Raw genomic sequence first — 18473 nt, forward strand, 5'->3', positions numbered from 1 at the left:
TGTGCTTCTCAGTAAGGCAGTTTCTTGGCAAAGTGACCAGGAACTCTATTTAAGGTGTGTCTGTGAAGTAATACGGATTTTTAGATCCTGCGTGCATGTTGTCCTGAACACTGTAGTCATTTTGGAAAGTTTTGTTTATAACCTTTGCTGAAATCATCTTAGAGTTTGCATCAGAATGTGAGCTTCATTCTTTTGAATATCCTTAATAGTGACTCATCTTTATCCTATGAGAGTGAATTTGATTTTCATAAATAGCAAAAGACCTTTTGGTGCCAAATCTGATTAATAAGGTCAGACTATTTCAGGAGGAAGAAAAGTGTAATAACAAAAATAAGACTGCTTTTCTCAAGAGGCTAGTATAGTGTCAGACATTTACCTGTGTCGTGAGCAATGGACAGCACCACCAGGCTTAGTGGACTGCTTTCTGCTGACCTCTGCAGAGACCTGCACTCCTTCTGCTCTCTGAAGTTAGGTTTGTTTATGAACATGCTTCTCTCACTGCAGACTCTCATTTCTTTGTACTTTGAAGTGTAATTCGGTGACCACTTCTACTTACAGTGTTGGGGAAGTTATTTGTTGACTTTATACCATTGACCTGTTAGCTGCTGTGGAGGAAACACGTATGTATGAATCAGTAGCATTCCCTTTGAATTGCTCATGTAAAATCTGGTAGGAGAGAGAAAATCTGCAAGTATCATAACTGCCCTATTAGAAAATTGTTGGAATTGAACAAGAATAAGGCAATTTACACCTGGGCATTGTGAATTTGAGAAAATAGCGTGGATTCTCTCAGCTCTCCCATCTCAGTTTACGAGGCCTACAAGGTGGGTTGTCGGCGCTTCCTTAACCTCCTGTCCTCCTGCTGTGTGCTTTGCCCACACACTGTGTTCTAGGGATATTTATTCTCCTCACACAGTAAATATTTGTTGAGCCGTGCACTGGTTAGACACTGGGCGTGCAGCTGTGAACAAATACAGAGAGATCACTGGCGCCATCCAGCTGATACTGCAGCAGAGGGGCGGCTGGCATGGCAAGTAATACATTGTGAATTATGGTGGAAGTCTAGAGTGCTCTAGAAAAAGCAGTAGGGGAAGGGGCCTGAGCAGGGGGAGGGGGTTGCACTCAGGATAGGGCATCAGAAGAAACCTCATTGAGAAGGTGACATTGGAGTGAAGACTGATTGGAATTGAGGAGATTAATCATGCAGATAGTAGAAGACATTTATGCCTGCGACATTCCCCGTCACTGCCCCCATTCCAGTCAGGAGGGGAGTGATGGGATGTCTTGTGTGAGAAGCAGTAGGGGCGTCCCAGTAGGGTTGTTACCACTTTTACTCTGAATGAGAAGGGCTCACTACAGTTTCTCAGCAGAGGGCCATGCGATCTTGGGCTTTTAAAGATCTGTCTGATCTCTATGTTGAGAGTCCGTATCAGGAGGGCCAAGTGAGAGGCAGGAGCCCCTCCCTGCCAGGAGCCTATGGCTATAGTCCAGATGGAGGGTGACGGGCCCTGGAGAATCTCCTGACAGATCAGAGGAGTATAGAGAAGGACTCCAGGTATTCTGGCTGGAGAGATTGAGAAGTTCCCTTCAGCAGAGATGTGGAAAGCTGTGGACAGAGTGCATTCAGAAGAGACAGGAATAGTGGTTGGTTAAAAATAATTGTTAAACATCCAAGTGCCGTGTTAATTAAGCAGTTTAGGAGAGTGGTCTGGGCTGAAAATAAAAATATGAATTCAGTTTTTTTCTTGGCATCCACTGGCCTGGTCTAAAAAAAAAAATCCCAGAAGAGGACATTGGCACAGCCAGAGAGAACTTCAGGAGTCTCTCTCATATTCAGGTTTGGGAAATGAGAGATGAACCTCCTGTAGTGAGCAGCTAGGACCCAAAACATCAGGAATCTTGGGGAAGAGAACCTTCCTCAGTCATTAAGGGGGTGGGGGGCAAGTTCTGCTTTTCTTTTCTCTGTCCATCTGCATTTGCCCATGGACATATCTGTAGTTGTTGGAAGTGAAAGATGGAACAACCCCAGTGTTCTGAATGGAGGTCCAAAATGGGAAGCCCCAGGGTACTGGAAAGTACCAAGAGACAGTAAAGAGGAGGGGACAAAGCAAGGTGATCCCATAAGGTAGTTTGTAAGCTCCTGACTCACTCTGGGGATGAGCATGTGTGGCTCTGATACTAAACAGCATATCAGACACTGAGAATTTGAACCAAGAGATGGACCACTGCCCAGATCCGAAACTGGCCAGAGTCTTCACAAACATAGCAACACTGAAACCACAATCCACAGAAGGCTGGTTGGAATGTGTATCCTGAATACATTTAGCATTGACTGCTGAAACAAAAATGTCCAGGACAGAATTACTCAGCATATAAAGAACCCGACAATCTCAGCTTGCATGGGAGAAGACATTCAACAGATGCCATCTAAGATAATAGATGTTAGAATTATCTGAGACAGATTTTAAAGCTGCTGCTGTAAAAGTGCTCCCAAGAATTAAGGGTGAACCATTTCATTTTCCTGCTCTTCATGTGGTTAATGCAGGAGGGAATCCTGTTCTAGGTTTCTTGGGATGACTAGACACTTGACACCTGACCACAGATAGATGTGGTTGGTAGCAGTTTCTTAGTCATATGTCCTCCTATTCCAAAGTAGGAGGACACTGCAGACATCCACAGGGACCACATAGAGGGTGTGATCTGGAGCAGAGTGATCCAGCATGACCGTGAGTGAGAGGCAAGCTTTAGAGTGACAGGAGGGTGGGCTGCCCCCTGGGTCCCACAGGAGAATGTAATGGACTTGTTTGTTTTTGTTTTTTTTGTTGTTGTTGTTTTCTCTTTAATTTTTTTTTTTTTTTTTTTTTTTTTTATCTCAGGAGCCTGAGATATCAAAAGTTGCATGCTCTACCAACTGAGCCAACCAGGTGCCCTGATGGGCTTATTTCAATAATTCTACATTCTGACCCTGGAGAACCCACTCCTCAGAGATATGTAGGAGCCCTGCCTGGTCTCTTCAGTGAGGAGGGTTGTTTGTCTAGGGGACTTATCCCTGCCAACAGAGAGGGGAGGGGAGCTTGTGGTCAGGCCATTTGTGGTTCACCTGGTTTCCCTAGATGTTAGAAAGCATGTGATATTGGGCCTTAATTTCAGGCCTTCACTGTGTGAACAAATGGAAACATAGCACTTTAAGTGTATCCCACTTTAGGACTGGAAAATATATTAGCCAAAATAAGAAGCAGGATGGATGGACTAAAGACAGAATAAAGATGACAGAAGAAAGAGAGAGTGAACTTGAGAATGGATCACTAGCAACTATTTTGTCTGAATAACAGAGAAACCAGCCTGAGTGAATGAACTGAACCTCAGGGACCTATGGGACGAGACTGAAGTGTTTAGCATTTGTGTCAGAAGGATATCAAAAGGAAAAGAGAAAGTGTGGTTCGGAAAAAAGAAGTATTTGGAGGAATAATGGATGAAGACTTTGTAAATATGGTGAGAGACGTAAACAGAAGGATTTCAGAAGCTGAGGAAGCCCACACAAGATAATCCCAAAAAGATCCATGACCAGGCACATCAGACACTGCTTGAAACCACAAACCCAAGACCACCCAACCAACAAAAAAATCCCTTGAAAGTCAGAGGAAAATAACACATTGTTTATAGGGAGACAATGACTTGAATGAATTAATTTCTCATCAGAAGCAAGGAAATCCAGAAATAAGTGGAACAACATTACTAAAGGATGAAAAGAAAGACTTGTCAACTGAGAAACTTCTGTATTTGGAGAAAATGTCCTTTAAGAATGAAAGAAATGAGGACATGCTTGGATTAAGGAAAACCAAGAGAATTTGTTTCCTGCAGATCCAGTGTGGTATTGGTGAAAGGATAAACCTGTTGATCAGTGAACATAACAGAACCTGGAAGTAGACCCATCCAGTGTGGCCAGAAGGTATTTGACATAGGAGCACAGATAATTCGGGGCAGAAAGTGTGATACTAGAAAAGTTGCATATCCATATGCAAGAAGTAAAGTAAAAAAAAAAGAAAAAAAAAAAAGAACTTTGACCTAAATCTCACTGTACAGAAATCAACTCAAAATCATGTCTTAAATATAAAATGTAAAAGCATACAAATCTTACTCCTGGAGTTTGACCCCTCAGGTTGCTAGGCACTCAGTGAACATTATTAAATGTGTGAGCTACAGTTCTGGGGAGGAGGTAGACTGAAATTAACATCCAAGAGTGGTTACACATAGTGAGTTGGAGAATTACTATTACAGGAATATTTCATTTCCTTCAACTCCATGTATTACTTTAATAAAATTGTTTTTTTTTGTCTTATATGTCCGAATTATATAAGTAAAGATATAGAATTAATCAGCGATTTTGATTCTAAGTAATTTCCTGCTTCTGACCTCAGAGTGATGTTAGTGCCTATTGTTCTCATCTTTGTTTTATTTTTTCTTGTATTTTTAAATAAGTAGTAACTTGGTATTTTAGGAAACCAGATTACTCATTTTGTAAGCAGCATGTTACTTTCCTGTTGTCTAACTATAATAAAGCTTCCTTTGCATCTGAATATTCTGTTATGTTTATGTATCAAGTTAAGTAAGTAGCTTTTAAGGATCACATTTAAACTGTAGAGAGCAGATGTCCAAGAGCAATTAAATACAATATGTAAGATGTTCATAAAGGATGAGAAGTTAATTCTGCCTGTGTAAATTAGGAAGAGTGGCAGTCCATTTCTCCCATCTTTTAAAAGTAAAACAATTTTCTTTTCACAAAATACCCATTTTGGTAACTGGTTTTTGAATCTCTAAAGCCTGTAGTGTGCAATCGAAGGTGTAAGCCATTTGGACGCACCCTTGGTGCGAGTCCCGGAGCATTTTCTCTTTCAGCAGACATGTCTGCTGTCTTAACAATAAGAACACTTACTGGGAACCGTGGAGTCAAGATGTCATTCTTTTTACTTATGTGCTCAGAGCACATTTATTCACTCATTGATGGCATTCTTTTTTTTTTTTTAATGATTTTATTTATTTGAGAGACCATGTGAGAGTGAGAGAGAAAACGAACAAGCAGGAGGAGGGGCAGAGGGAGAGGGAGAAACAGATTGCCCGCCAAGCAGGGAGGTCGATGCTGGACTGGATCCCAGGACCTTGAGATCGTGACCTGACCTGAAGGCAGACAACTGACTGAGCCCCCCAGGTACCCCTATCAATCAGTGACATTCTTGGTTGAATGGTGAGCAGCCGTCCCTACCAGTAGGCAGAGTCATGGATCAAGGGAGAAGCCCTGGGCTGAGCCTCCCTCACTACATTGTATTTCATTAGGCAAGTTTCCTTCTGAACTTTGTATCTCAGTTTCTTCTGTTGTGAAATGAAAATAATGACAACTGTACCACATGACTGTTGTGAGATAGTCGGTGAGGAAGGTCTGTGTGGACATGACATGACACTGTCCAGCACGTTGGTGGTACTGACGCGCACTCTGTTGTGATTTGTGTTGTTCCTGAGACGTGGTTTATTGTAATGTGTCTTCTTTTTAAGGTACCTTTAACAGCTGCTCTATGTTATAATTGATGTACAATAAAATGCGTGTTTTTTTAGGAAAAAAAATATGGTGAGCTTTGACATGTCTATACCTGTGAAACCTTAAACAGCCTGTATAATGGATATATTTTCACCCCCAAAAGCTTTTTCATGCAACCACTGAACCACACTGTCACTCTAGATTAGTTTTCATTTTCTAGAACTGTGCATAAATGTTCTGTGTAATTTTTCCTTTGCCTGGCTTCTGTATTCAGTATAATTATTTTGATATTTATTTATTTTGTAGTGAATTTCAGTACTTCCTTTTTATGGCTGAATACTATTACATTGTATGGGTATGCCAGAATTTGATAATCTGTTGGTATTTGGATAGATACTTGGCTTATTTCTGGTTTTGGGGGACTTAGGAGTGAAGCTGCTGTACATATTTGCATAGAAGCCTTGGCGTGGACATATGCTTTCAGTTACCTTGGGTAAATGGTTAGGACTGGAATGGCTTCATATGATAAGTATCTATGTACATTTTTTGTTAAACGGCCAAACTGATGTCCCATTGGCTGGACCAGCATATATGAGTTCCCACCAGAAGTAATGAGAATTCCTTTTTCTTTTGCATCTTCACCAAAGGCTTGGCACAATCTTGTGGATGTGATTTGCAGTTCCTTAATGTCTAATGATCTCATGTGCTCACTTGACATCTCTGTTTCTTCTTTTGTGATGTATCTCTTCAGATCCTTTACACATTTTTAAAAAAGATTTTTATTTATTTGAGAAAGAGAGAGAGCAAGCATGGGGAGGGGTAGGGACAGGCACACTCTGCACTAAGTGTGGAGCCTGATATAGGGCTGGATTTCAGGACCCTGATATTATGATCGGAGCTGAAATCAAAAGTTGGACACTTAAACTACTGAGCCACCCAGGCACCCCTCTTTTACCCATTTTTAATTGGGTTGTTTTATTACTGAGTTTTGAATTTTTATTATTGTGTTTTCTTACTATTATTATAGATACAAGACCTTTTTCTGATGTATGCTTTGCAAATATTTTCTTTCCATCTGTGAATTGACTTCTTATTCTCAGCAGTTCTTTGAAAGAACAAAATTTTAATATTGATGAAGTTTAGTTTATCAGCTTGTTCTTTCATGGATTGTGACTTTGGTGTGTGTACAGAATCTTCCCCTAAACCAGAGTCACACATGATTTTCTTCTAAGTTTTGTTCCAGAACTTCCATAGTTTTGGTTTACTCTTAGGTCAGTGATCCATTTTGTGTGTAACGTGATGTATGGACTCATAAACGTTTGTACATAGATATCTGATTGTCCAGGCACCATTTGTTGAAAAGAATGTCCTTCCCTCTTATTTACCTTTGCACCTTTGTCAGAAATGAAATGTTCATGTATGTGTAGGCTTATATCTGGAGTGTTTTCTGTTCCATTAATCTGTTTGTCTATCTTGAGACCAATGCCATACTGTCTTGAGTATTGTCACATTAAAGTAAATAGGTATTGTTAGTCATCACATTTGTTTGTCAAAGTTGTTTTGTCTCATCTAGATACTTTGCATTTCTATATGAATCAACATGTTAATTTCTACAAAAATCCTGCTGGGATTTTGATTGAGATTTTATTCAGTTTGTAGATCCATTTGTAGAGATTTGATCTTGGCATTATTGACTCTTTAGACCCATGAACACCATGTAGCTCTGTATTTTGTTAGGTCGTCATTTTTTCTTTATCAAATTTTGTGTTCTGTTTAGTGGAAAATTCTTTAAATGTAAGTTAAGGATAATTGTGAATTTTTCTATTTTTCTTTTCAGTTCTGTTAGCATTTGTTTCAAGTATTTTGAGGTCCTGTTGTGAAGTGCAGAAATATTTAATTTTGTCATGTCTCATGATGGACTGCTCTCTATTATCTTAAAATAGTCTTTTTTTTTTTTTTTATCCCTGGTAATATTCTTTGCTATGAATTCTGTTATGCCTGCTATTTATATAACTACTCCAGTTTACTTTGGATTGGTGTTAGCATAATCTATTCTTTCCTGTCTTTTTATTCTTAAGCTATTTATGTTTGTTTATTTAAAACGTTTTTCTAGTAAGGCAGCATATTGTTGGGTCTTGCTTTTTCATCTTAATGGCTGCCTTCAATTGGAATATTCAGACTGTTTACCTTTAATATGATTATTGATATTTAAAAATCTCTTGTTTTCTTCTTCTCTATTTCTCTATTCTCATTTGTTTCACTTTTTTTTGCCATTGTTTGACATAATTGAATATTGTTTATGATTCTATTTTATTTCTTTGACTATTCACTTTTATGATTTATTTTATTGATTGCTTTAGGGTGGGAACTGTGTAACTTTCCTTATCTAACTACTGTCACATGAATAAAACATTTCATATACAAGAATGTTATATTAAGTACTTTTATTATTTTTCTCTAGTCTTTGTGCTATTGTTATGCACTTTTAACTTTTGTGTATGCTTTAAAACCCATGCTTCATGATTAATTTTGTTTAAAAAAATCTATTGTTCTTTTTTTAAGTAGGCTCCACACCCAATGTGGAGCCCAGCGCAGGGCTTGAACTCATGACCTTAAGAACAAGATCTGAGCTGAAATCAAGAAACAGATGCTTTGAACTACCTGGGCGCCCCCCAAAATATATTATTCTTAAAAGAGATTTAAGTAATTAGAAAAATGGCATAAATTTATTTCTGTACCTGTTTCCACTTCATTTATTCCTTTTTGTAGACACATACTTGGATTTGTTACCAATATCTATCATCCTTTAACATTTCTGTAATGCATGTCCTCTGTTGATAAGCTTCTTTGGCTGGTGATACAACTCTGTATTTGAAAATATTTTTGCTCGGTATAGAATCCCAGGTTGGCATTATTTATCTTTCACTACATTAAAGATGTTGCAACACTGTCGTCTTGGCTGAATTTTTTTTTTCTTGCGAGGGATCTACTGTCATTATCTTTGTTTTGTTTTACCGCAGCATGTTGTTTTTCTAGAGCTGCTTTATGATTTTCTCCTTATCACTGGTTGTGTGCAGCTTTGAATTATGGTGTTCCTTGGTATAGTTTTCTTCATTGGCATTTTGCTTGGTGTTTATTGAATGCCTTGACTCTTTCCTCCTTTTAAAAGGTGGTTCTCTTGGCCTTGGGGAGTTTCATCACATGTGTAGAGTGCTTAGTACTCTGATGGATACTCAGGAGGGACTCTTCAAATTTCTGCAGTATTACCTATGTCTTGCACACTATTACCTGTGTCCCTCTGGGCTCCCAGCTTCTCTTTTACTGAGGGTGCAGTGGGCTTGGCTTTGCTCCACCTCTCGGCACCTCCTTCTGGATAAGCTTGTGCAGAGGTAGGGCTCACCTTGCTTGTTTTTCCTGTCATCACTGTCCCATATTGCCTTGTGTCCAGTGTCATGAAAAGTCAGTTTTGGCTATATCAGGAAGACAGTAAATCCAGTCTTTGCTACCTTATCGTGGCTAGAAAAGGAAGAGCTATGATTTCTTAAATGAATGCATCTTCAGGCATCCATTAATTGCACTGTTTATTATTTATTTATTTTTACTGAGATGCAGTTGAGTTGTAACATATTAGTTTCAGGTGTATGATATAATAATTCCATATAAGCATGTTAGGGTTATAACTTACAACTTATAACTTAGGTTATAAGTTATAACCCTAACCCTAACCCTGACCCTATATACTTATATGGAATATAAGTTGCACAGTGGTCACCACAGTAAATCTGGTTAGCTTCCATTACCACACACAGTTACAAAATGTTTCTTCTGATGGGAACTTTGTGATTCACTTATAGCAACTTTTAAATATGCAGTACAGTGTTATTAACTGTAGTCACCATGATGTTCATTACATCTTCAGGGTTTATTTATTTTATAATTGGAAGTTGGACCTTTTGACCATCTTTACCATTTTGCCCAGCCCCCACCTCTGGAAGCCCCCAATTGGTTTTCTATATTTGTGATTTTTTGGGGGGTGTTTTTTTATTGGTTTTCTATATTTGTGATTTTTGGGGGGTGTTTTTTTTTCTTTTTTTTAAGGTTCTGCATATAAGTGAGATCATCAACTCTTGTCTTTCTTTGACATATTTTACTTAGCCTAATGCCCTTAAGGTCCATCGATGTTGGGCAAATGGCAAGATTTCCTTCTTTTTATGGTTAAATAATATTTCATTGTAGTATATACACCACAGCTGCGTTTATCCATTCATCTGTTACTGGACACCTAGGTTGCTGTCATGTTTTGGCTATTCTTTTTTGTTGTTGTTAAATATTTTATTTTTTTATTCATGAGAGACACAGAAAGTCAGAGACACAGGCAGAGGGAGAAGCAGGCTCCCTGCGGGGGGAGCCTGATGGAGAACTCAAGCCCAGGACCCCATGATCACGACCTGAGCCGAAGGCAAATGCTTTACCACTGAACCACCCAGCTTCCCCTGTTTTGGCTACCCTAATTAATGCTGCAGTGGACATGGGAGTATGTATTTCTTTTCAAGTTGGTGTTTTTATTTCCTTCAGATAACTACCCAGAGTGAAGTTGCTTGGTCATAGGGTAGCTCTATTTTTACCTTTTTGAGGAACCTCCATAGTATTTTCCATAGAGGCTGCACCAATTTACCTTCTCACCAACAGCGCACAGGGATTCCCTTTTCTTGATTATCCTCAACAAACACTTGTTATCTATTGTCTTTTTATAATAGCCATCCCAACAGGGATGATGTGATACCTCATTTCCTTTTTTCCTTTGCATTCCCCTCATGATTAGTGATGTTGAGCACCTCCTAGTGACCCAGGATGCATCCCTTGGAAAAATGTCTATTTAGATCCTTTGCCCATTTTGTAACCTGTTTGTTTTGTTGGTGTTGAATCGTATGAATTCTACTTTTTGGATATCGTATGAATTCTAATTTTTGGATATCGTTCCCTTATCAGATATATGATTTTCAAGTATTTTCTTCTATTTTGTAGGTGGCCTTTCCATTTTGTTGATGATTTCATTTGCTGTGCAGAAGATTTAGTTTGATGTTGTTCCACTGTTTAGTTTTGCTTTTGTTGCCTTTGCTTTTAGTGTTAAATCCAAAAAGTCATCACTGAGACTAGTGTGAAAGACCTTACAGCCTGTGTTTTTCCTTTAGAAGATTTATGTTTATAGGTATTATATTCAAGTCTTTAATCCATTTTGACTTGGTTTTGTGTATGGTACAAGAAACTGGAATAGTTTCATTCTGTTGCATATGATTGTGGAGTTTTCCCAACACCATTTCCTGAAAAGGCTGCCCTTTCCCCCATTGTTATATTCTTGGCTCCTTTGTCACCTTAATTGACCATATATGCATGGGTTTATTTCTGGGCTTTCTGTTCTGTTCTCTGGTATGTATGTCTCTTTTCATGCCCAAACCATATTGTTTTGAATACTGAAGCTTTGTAAAAAATGTGAAATTCAAGAAGCATGATGCCTCCATCTTTGTATTGTTGGGTTATTGGGTGGTTCTTTAGTGGCTTCACAGTACTTCTGTGAAAGACTATACATGACATAGACTACTTCTGTGTAAAATGCCACTGGAAATTTGATAGGAAAAAAAGAAAGGAAATTTGATAGGGATTGCATTAAATCATTAGATTGCTATCCTGCAGCTTTGTTGAATTCATTGATTACTTCTAACATTTCTGTGGTGGATTATATAGGATATTTTATATGCAATATATCATATGCAAATAATGACAGTTTCACTCCATTTTTTTTCTTGTAGATTTGGATTTTATTTTCCTTGCTTAGTTGCTCTGGTTAGGACTTCCAGTACTGTATAGCAAGAATGAAGGTCCATGTCTGATTTCTGAACATGGGGGAATAATTTTCAGTGTTTGACTGAAAGATAGGTATTACTTCTTTAACATGTTTTGTATAATTCATCTGTGAAGCCATCTGGCTGTGGATTTTGTTTGTTGGTAGTTTTTTTTTGTTGCTTCGATTTCATTCTGTTTCATTACTAGTACTTGTTCTCTTCAGATTTTCTATTTCTTTCTGAATAGGTCTTAGAAAATTGTGTGTTTCTAGGTATTTACCAATTTTTTTCTAAGTTCATCAATTTGTTGACATACAGGTTTCCATAGTAGTCTCTTATAATTCTTTGTATTCTCTGGGGGTTGGTTTTAATTTTTATTTCTCTTTGATTTTATTTGAATCCTTTCTTTTTTCTCTTGATTAGTCCAGCTAATGGTTTATCAACTTTGTTTACGTTTTCAAAAACTTAGCTGTTGGTCATTCATCTTTTATATTTTTTATTTCTTAGTTAATATTTTTCCACTCATATTCTTATTATTTTTCTTCCTTCTGTTAACATTGGGCTTTGTTTGTTCTTCGTTTTCCATTTCCTTTAGGTGTAATGTTAGATTGTTTATTTGAAATTTTCTTTCTTGTTTTATGAGGTAGGCCCATATTGCTATAAATATTCCCTCTTAGAACCGCTTTGCTCTGTTTCAAAGATTTTGAACTGTCATGCTTCCATTTTCATTTTTCCTCAGATATTTCTTAATTTCCTCTCTGACTTCTCTGGTTACCAGGAGGTTCATATATGGCATCTTATATGCATATATCAATTTATATTAATTTGATGTTTACTTATATTTGAACACCTTCCAGAAGCACTACATTTTTATTCCCACCTTTACATTTTATGTATATGAAGTCATATTTTAAATATTTTTATCTGTCTTTAGGAAAAATTATTTATATATTTATTTGAGAGACAAAGTGTGCTCACACAGAGGGAGAGGGAGAAGCAGACTCCTCACGGAGCAGGGAGCCCAGATGCAGGGCTCAATCCCAGGACCCTGGGATCATGACCTGAGCCAAAGGCAGATGCTTAGTGACCGAGCTACCCAGACACCCCCTTTTCTCTCTTTTATTCATTAGTTTTTGTAGCTATAGTTGATTTTACTATTTTTATCATTTAACATTCATACTATCCATAGAAGGGATTGATTTACTACCTTTACTATATGTTCACTTTTATCAGTGACATTTTTCCTATTGTAATTTTCTTCTTCTTTTTTTTTTAAATGTCTTTAGTTGTGAACGATCTGTTCTGCTAATCTTCAGAATGTTTTAAAGCACATTGCTTTACATATAGTTATTATCTTGGTGTGTCCATGTCAGGAGGTGACCTCAGCATCCTGCTCCACTAGCTTACCCCACTCTCTGGTGTCTCAAGATCTTTTTAATTCTTTTGAGGCTTCTCTGATCCATTGGATGTTCAATTTCCAGTTTTCTTCTTTAATTGACTGCTGATTTCATAGTATTGTGGTCTGAAAGATGCTTGATCTGATTTCAGTTTTTGATTTAATGACCATTTTTGTGGCCTAACATATGATTTATCTTGGAGAATCTCCCATATGTACTTGAGAAGAAAGTTCTTGCTTAAGGGTGGAATGTTCTGTAAATGACTTGAGTCCATCTGGTCTAATGTGTCATTTAAGGTAGTGTTTCATTGTTGATTTTTTGTCTTTGTTGTCTACCCATTGATGTAGTTGGGTGTTAAAGTCCTCACTATTGTACTGGTGTTTGCTTTTCCCTTTAAGTTTTGTTAATGTTTGGTTTATATTTTTAGGTGTTCCTATCTATACATATTTATAAATGTGCTATTCTCTCTCTCTCTTTTTAAATATTTTATTTATTTATGAGAGACACAGAGAGAGAGAGAGGCAGAGACATAGGCCGAGGGAGAAGCAGGCTCCATGCAGGGTGCCCCACGCTGGACTCAATCCTGGGACTCCAGGATCATGCCCTGGGCCAAAGGCAGATGTTAAACTGCTGAGCCACCCAGGGATCCCATAAATGTGCTATTCTCTTGTTGGATTGACTATTATCATTATCTAACAACCTTCTGTGTCTTTTTTTTTTTTTTTTTTTAATTTTATTTATTTGAGAGAGAGGGAGAGAGACAGAGACCGAGAGAGGAGAGCAGCAGAGGCAGAGGGAGAAGCAAACTCCCTGCTGAGCAGGGAGCCTGATGCAGGGCTTGATTCCAGGACCCTGAGATCAGGACCTGAGCCAAAGGCAAATGCTTCACCAACTGAGACAAGCAGGCGCCCCTCTCTTTGTCTTTTATTACAATGTTTGTCTTAAAGTTTTATTTCATCTGGTAAAAGTGTAGCTATCCTTCTTTTGGTTTCCATTTGAGTGGACTACCCTTTCCCACCTCTTCACTTTGAGTCTGCATGTGTCCTTTGATCTGAAATGTGTCTTTCATAGTAGCATTTGTTTTGTTTTTTAATCCATTCAGCCCTCTGTGCCTTTTGAAGGGATCTCATTGTTTTACATTTAGAGTAGTTACTGGTAAGTATGTATTTACTGCCATTTTGCTAATTGTTTTTTTTGCTATTTTGTAATTCCTTTTTCCCGTGTTTTGTTCTTTTCCTTTGTGGTTTGATGGCTTTCTTTAGTGGTGAGCTTAGTTCCCTTGCTCTTTATCTTCAGTGTATCAACTGTAGATTTGTGCATGTGGTTATCATGAAGCTTATATCACAGATATCACAGAGCCTCCACTTGTAAACGTCAAGTGAAGTTCCGACACATTCTACATTTTTATTCTGTCCTCCACATTGAGTGTTTTTGATGCCACATTTTATTTACATTTTTTGTGATGTATTAAATTGTAGTAACAGTCACTTCCACTACTTTTTTCTTACAGCCGTCATGTTAGCTATGTAAGTGATTAACCCACTGCCTTCACAACATTAAGTTAATCTGGATTTTAGTATATATTGACTTTGACCAGGACATTTATACTTTCATATGTTTTCCTGTTACCAATTAGCAGCCTTTCATTTTGGCTTAAAGCCATTTCTTTAATATTTTTCTGGAAGGCCAATCTGGTGGTGATTTTAGGAAACTCTCGCCTTCGGTGAAGGACGATTTTGCCTGGTATTCTCGGCTAGAAGCCTCTCTCTTTGAGCACTTTGACCACACTGTGCCCCTCCATCCTGGCCTAGAGTGTCTGCTGAAAAATCTGCTCATAGTCTTGTGGAAGGTTCCGTGTTTCTAACAAGTTGTATTTGTCTTGCTGCTTTTGAGAGTCTGTCCTTAGCCTTTAACTTTTGACACTCTAATTGTATGTCTTGATGTGGGTTTCTATGGGTTTTTCTTGTGGAAACCCTCTGGACTTCCTGGAACCTCATGTCCTTAATTCCCTAGGTTAGGGACATTTTTAGCCACTATTTCCTCAAAAACTGTTATACTCCTTTTTCTTTTCTCTTCCTGGGGCCTCTGTAATGCAGGTGTTGGCTTTCTTCATGATATCTGATGAGTCTCTTAAGATTTCTTCATTATTTGTTGTCTTCCCATATCCTTTTTTGTTTTGTTTTGTTTTTGTTTCGGCTTTGCTTACAGGAGTTCCACTGGTCTTTGAGCTCATTGTTTTTTTCTTCTGCTTCATCCACTCTTTTTGTTTTTTTGTTTTTTAAGATTTTATTCATTTATTCATGAGAGACACACACACACACAGAGACAGAGACACAGGCAGAGGGAGAAGCAGGCTCCATGAAGAGAGCCCGATGCGGGACTTGATCCTGGGTCTCCAGGATCAGGCCCTGGGCTGAAGGCAGCGCTAAACTGCTGAGCCACCTGGGCTGCCCTCATCCACTCTGTCTTGTACCCCCTTTTGTATGTTACAGTTCAGCTGTCCTGTTTTTCAAGGCTGTGACTTCATATTTTCTCTTTGTTGAAATTTCTGCTTTGTTCATGGATTCTTCTCTTGTCTTCAATGAACATATTTATGGTCCTCATTTTGACCCATTTCATTAAGGTCTTTTTCTGAGGTGTTGTCTTGGTCTTTTTGTTTGGAATGTATCTTGTGGTTCTTCATTTTCCTTGAGCCTGTGTTGGTTTCTTATGCATTAGATGGAACAGCCACCTCGCCCAGTCTTGGAAGTGAACCTTGTCATTCACTTGTCCCAGCCATTGGATGTCTCTCAAAACTTTGTTTTTGTCCTAGCAGCTTGTTTCACACTTGGGGACTCACAGTATTTGAGGGTGTGGGCAGACCTGTCAGTGCCAGAGGGGAGGATCTCTGTCAGCATCTGGGTTCAGGCAGACTGGAAGCCACACAGTGAAGCAGTAGCTTTTAAAGTCTGCAGACAGACCTGTGGGGGGATGACTGGGACATGGGCGTTTCTGTCTATTTCCTGTATTCTGATCCCTGACACAAGAGCCAGTTAAGAACTGTGTCTTCGTTTGTTGCTGTCCTCTTGTACCTGTTAACATGGCCCAGCTGGCCACCAGATCCAGGCTGTCTGGATGGCGGCCACAAAAGCTGGGGTGCCAGATATGCCCAAGGTCCTTTTTCACTGACCTGAGCCAGGGCAGGTGGAGAGCTCACAGGTGGTGCCTGCTGATGTCTCTGTCTCTAGTGAGGATTGTAGTGAGCTCCCTAAAGTGTGGCCCCATGGGCCACAGCTGTGAAGATAAGTGGATAGGTGCTATCACCAGAACCTGGGCCTCTCTGGTGGCTGCCTCTGCACGGTCAGAGTTGTGTGGAACCCATATAAATATAAGACTTGCCACCAGAGCCAGGTGATCAAGGAGTGTCAGCCACAGCAATCGGGATGCCACAACTGTGCACAGGCTCATTTCTGGGAGACACTGGTGACCTGGAGTGAGGCGGGGGGAGAGTGCATAGATGGTGCCCACCAGCCTCTGTAGGCTTTGAAGAGTATTTCAGTACGGCCCTAGGTGTATATTGAATGAGATACCTCCCCTATAGTATGGAGCTTCAAAATAGACAAATCAGCCTCTCACAGGAAGACTGAGTGCTTTTCAGTTGTCTGCTTCTGTGCTGAGCCCTGGAGAGCAGCCAGGTGAAGTCTTGTTCTCAGTCACTAGCCTTGTGGTTCTTCTGGCATGAATCCTGAGGACTTTCAAAATGAGACATTTTACGTTTTCATCTTTCAGGTACAGGGCATAAAATTTGGGTGAAGTTCACATCCTTTGTTCCTCAGGGAGAGTCTTGGAGTTGTGAGTTCACTCCTGGTCATGGGCTGCCGTGCTGGGGTGGGGTTTATGGTGAGCTTGTCTCTTAGCCTCTCCTGCTATTCGATGTAGGTTTTTTCTCATTCACCCAATGTGTAGGGATTGCTCAGCTAGCTTTTGAATGTCTTTCATAGGAAATTGTTGTATATTTAGCCATAGATTTGATGTGTCCATGGGAGGAGGTCAGTTCAGGGTCTTGTATTTCACTATTTTGACCTGGAGCCATGTTGCATTATTTTTATTAAATGATTGATAGTTTAATCAGAAAAGTTCTCTTAATGTATACATCCAGACTTACTGAGATTTTTCCATTCACTGAGATCTCACCAAACGCCTTCCAGGATCTGTTTCCTACAAAGTTGAAATCTTAAGAGCACCAATCTTAAAATGTACTTGGCAGGAGTGTTTCAAAGGACTACCTTTTCTTTGAAACAGGTTCACCATTGTTATGGCTGTTTTTGATTTAACAGTACATTTTAGATATCTCAGCTTGTCTTATTTATACCTCTGGAGAAGAACTTTGGTGTTTCACCATAAAGCATTCTCCTACTCTTTATTTTGAGATTATATGTCCATAATCTTATGGAGGAAATATGACACACGAATAGTGTTGAATTTTTTTGGTGCTTGAAATATTTAGGTAGATTTTCTATTGGTGAGAGGTTCTAGCTTTATTGGAATGAACTGCTCTGTTATTCTTTCATACTTAATGATAGTTCTGGATTCTAGAGGGAGAGAGAGAATCCCAAGTAGATTCTCCACTGAGCACAAAGCCTGATGCAGGGGCTCCATTTCAGGATCCTGAGATCATAACTGGGCCAAAACCAAGAATCCAGTGCTTAGTCTAGTGGACCACCCAGAGCCCTTCATTGCACCTTTTTAACTTAACAATTCAGAAATTGAATTAATTCATTACATCAGAGTTTGACTATATTTTTAAGCTAATATGAGCTGTTTACCATTATTTTCAGATAGCACTTTTATTATTTTCCAGATTTGCATTTATATTCTTAATTAAGTTTAACTGAAGAATTGCTTAGAGAAATGTTTTCGGGTTTTTTTGTTTATTTGTATTTTAGTTTCCAAGTCATTTCTAGTGTTTTCTATTAATAATTTCTAGTCTCATTGTAACATGTTCAGATATAGTTTTTTGTAGCATTACCTTTGAGAAGTGATTGTGGTTTGATCTTGTGTAATAACTGACCACTTTGTTAAGATATTTCATGGCATTTGAAAAGAAAGTATTTCTTTTTGTTTGTGAAGTATAGACATAGTTATAGAATGTTTTATTAATTATATGTATATATATTTTAGTTTTCCTGTATTTGATCCGTCAAATTGGAAAGATGTATGTTAAAGTATCTAATATTATTATATTTCTGTCAATGTCTCACTTTTCTAGCAGGTTTTCCTTTTTTTTTTTTTTTTTAAGATTCTTATTAATGTATTTGAGAAGGGGAGAGTCAGACTCCCCGCTGAGCAAGGAGCCCAATGTGGGGCTTGATCCCAGGACCCCAAGATCATGACCTGAGCCAAAGGCAAATGCTTAACCAACTGAGCCACCCAGGCGTCTCTCTCACATATTTTCTTTTCTCAGTTTATTGTGTATACATACACTTCACAAGTGTTTTGTTTTTGTTTTTCTATTTTAAAAGCCTGTCACATATTTTATTGAATATATTTCAGTTTCATGTGTTTTGAGGACCTAAAGAGATCATATATGTCTTCATTGTGGTTATACCACTCTGTCAGTATGACGTGCCCCTGTTTTCCCATGAAGTTTCTTTACCTTGAATTCTCTCTTACCCAACTGTGATGAATATGAACCCTTAATAATTTTAGCATCACTTACCTGCACTC

The 18473-nt window shown here is 38.6% G+C and overlaps 1 protein-coding gene across 4 annotated transcripts in view; it reads left to right on the top strand.

The window, feature by feature from the left end:
- AUH (AU RNA binding methylglutaconyl-CoA hydratase) overlaps positions 1-18473 on the top strand; it is a 159790-nt gene that overhangs the window by 69420 nt on the left and 71897 nt on the right. The window lies entirely within an intron of this gene.

Source organism: Canis lupus, chromosome 1 (assembly GCF_048164855.1).
Source record: "Canis lupus baileyi chromosome 1, mCanLup2.hap1, whole genome shotgun sequence".
NCBI lineage: Eukaryota > Metazoa > Chordata > Mammalia > Carnivora > Canidae > Canis > Canis lupus.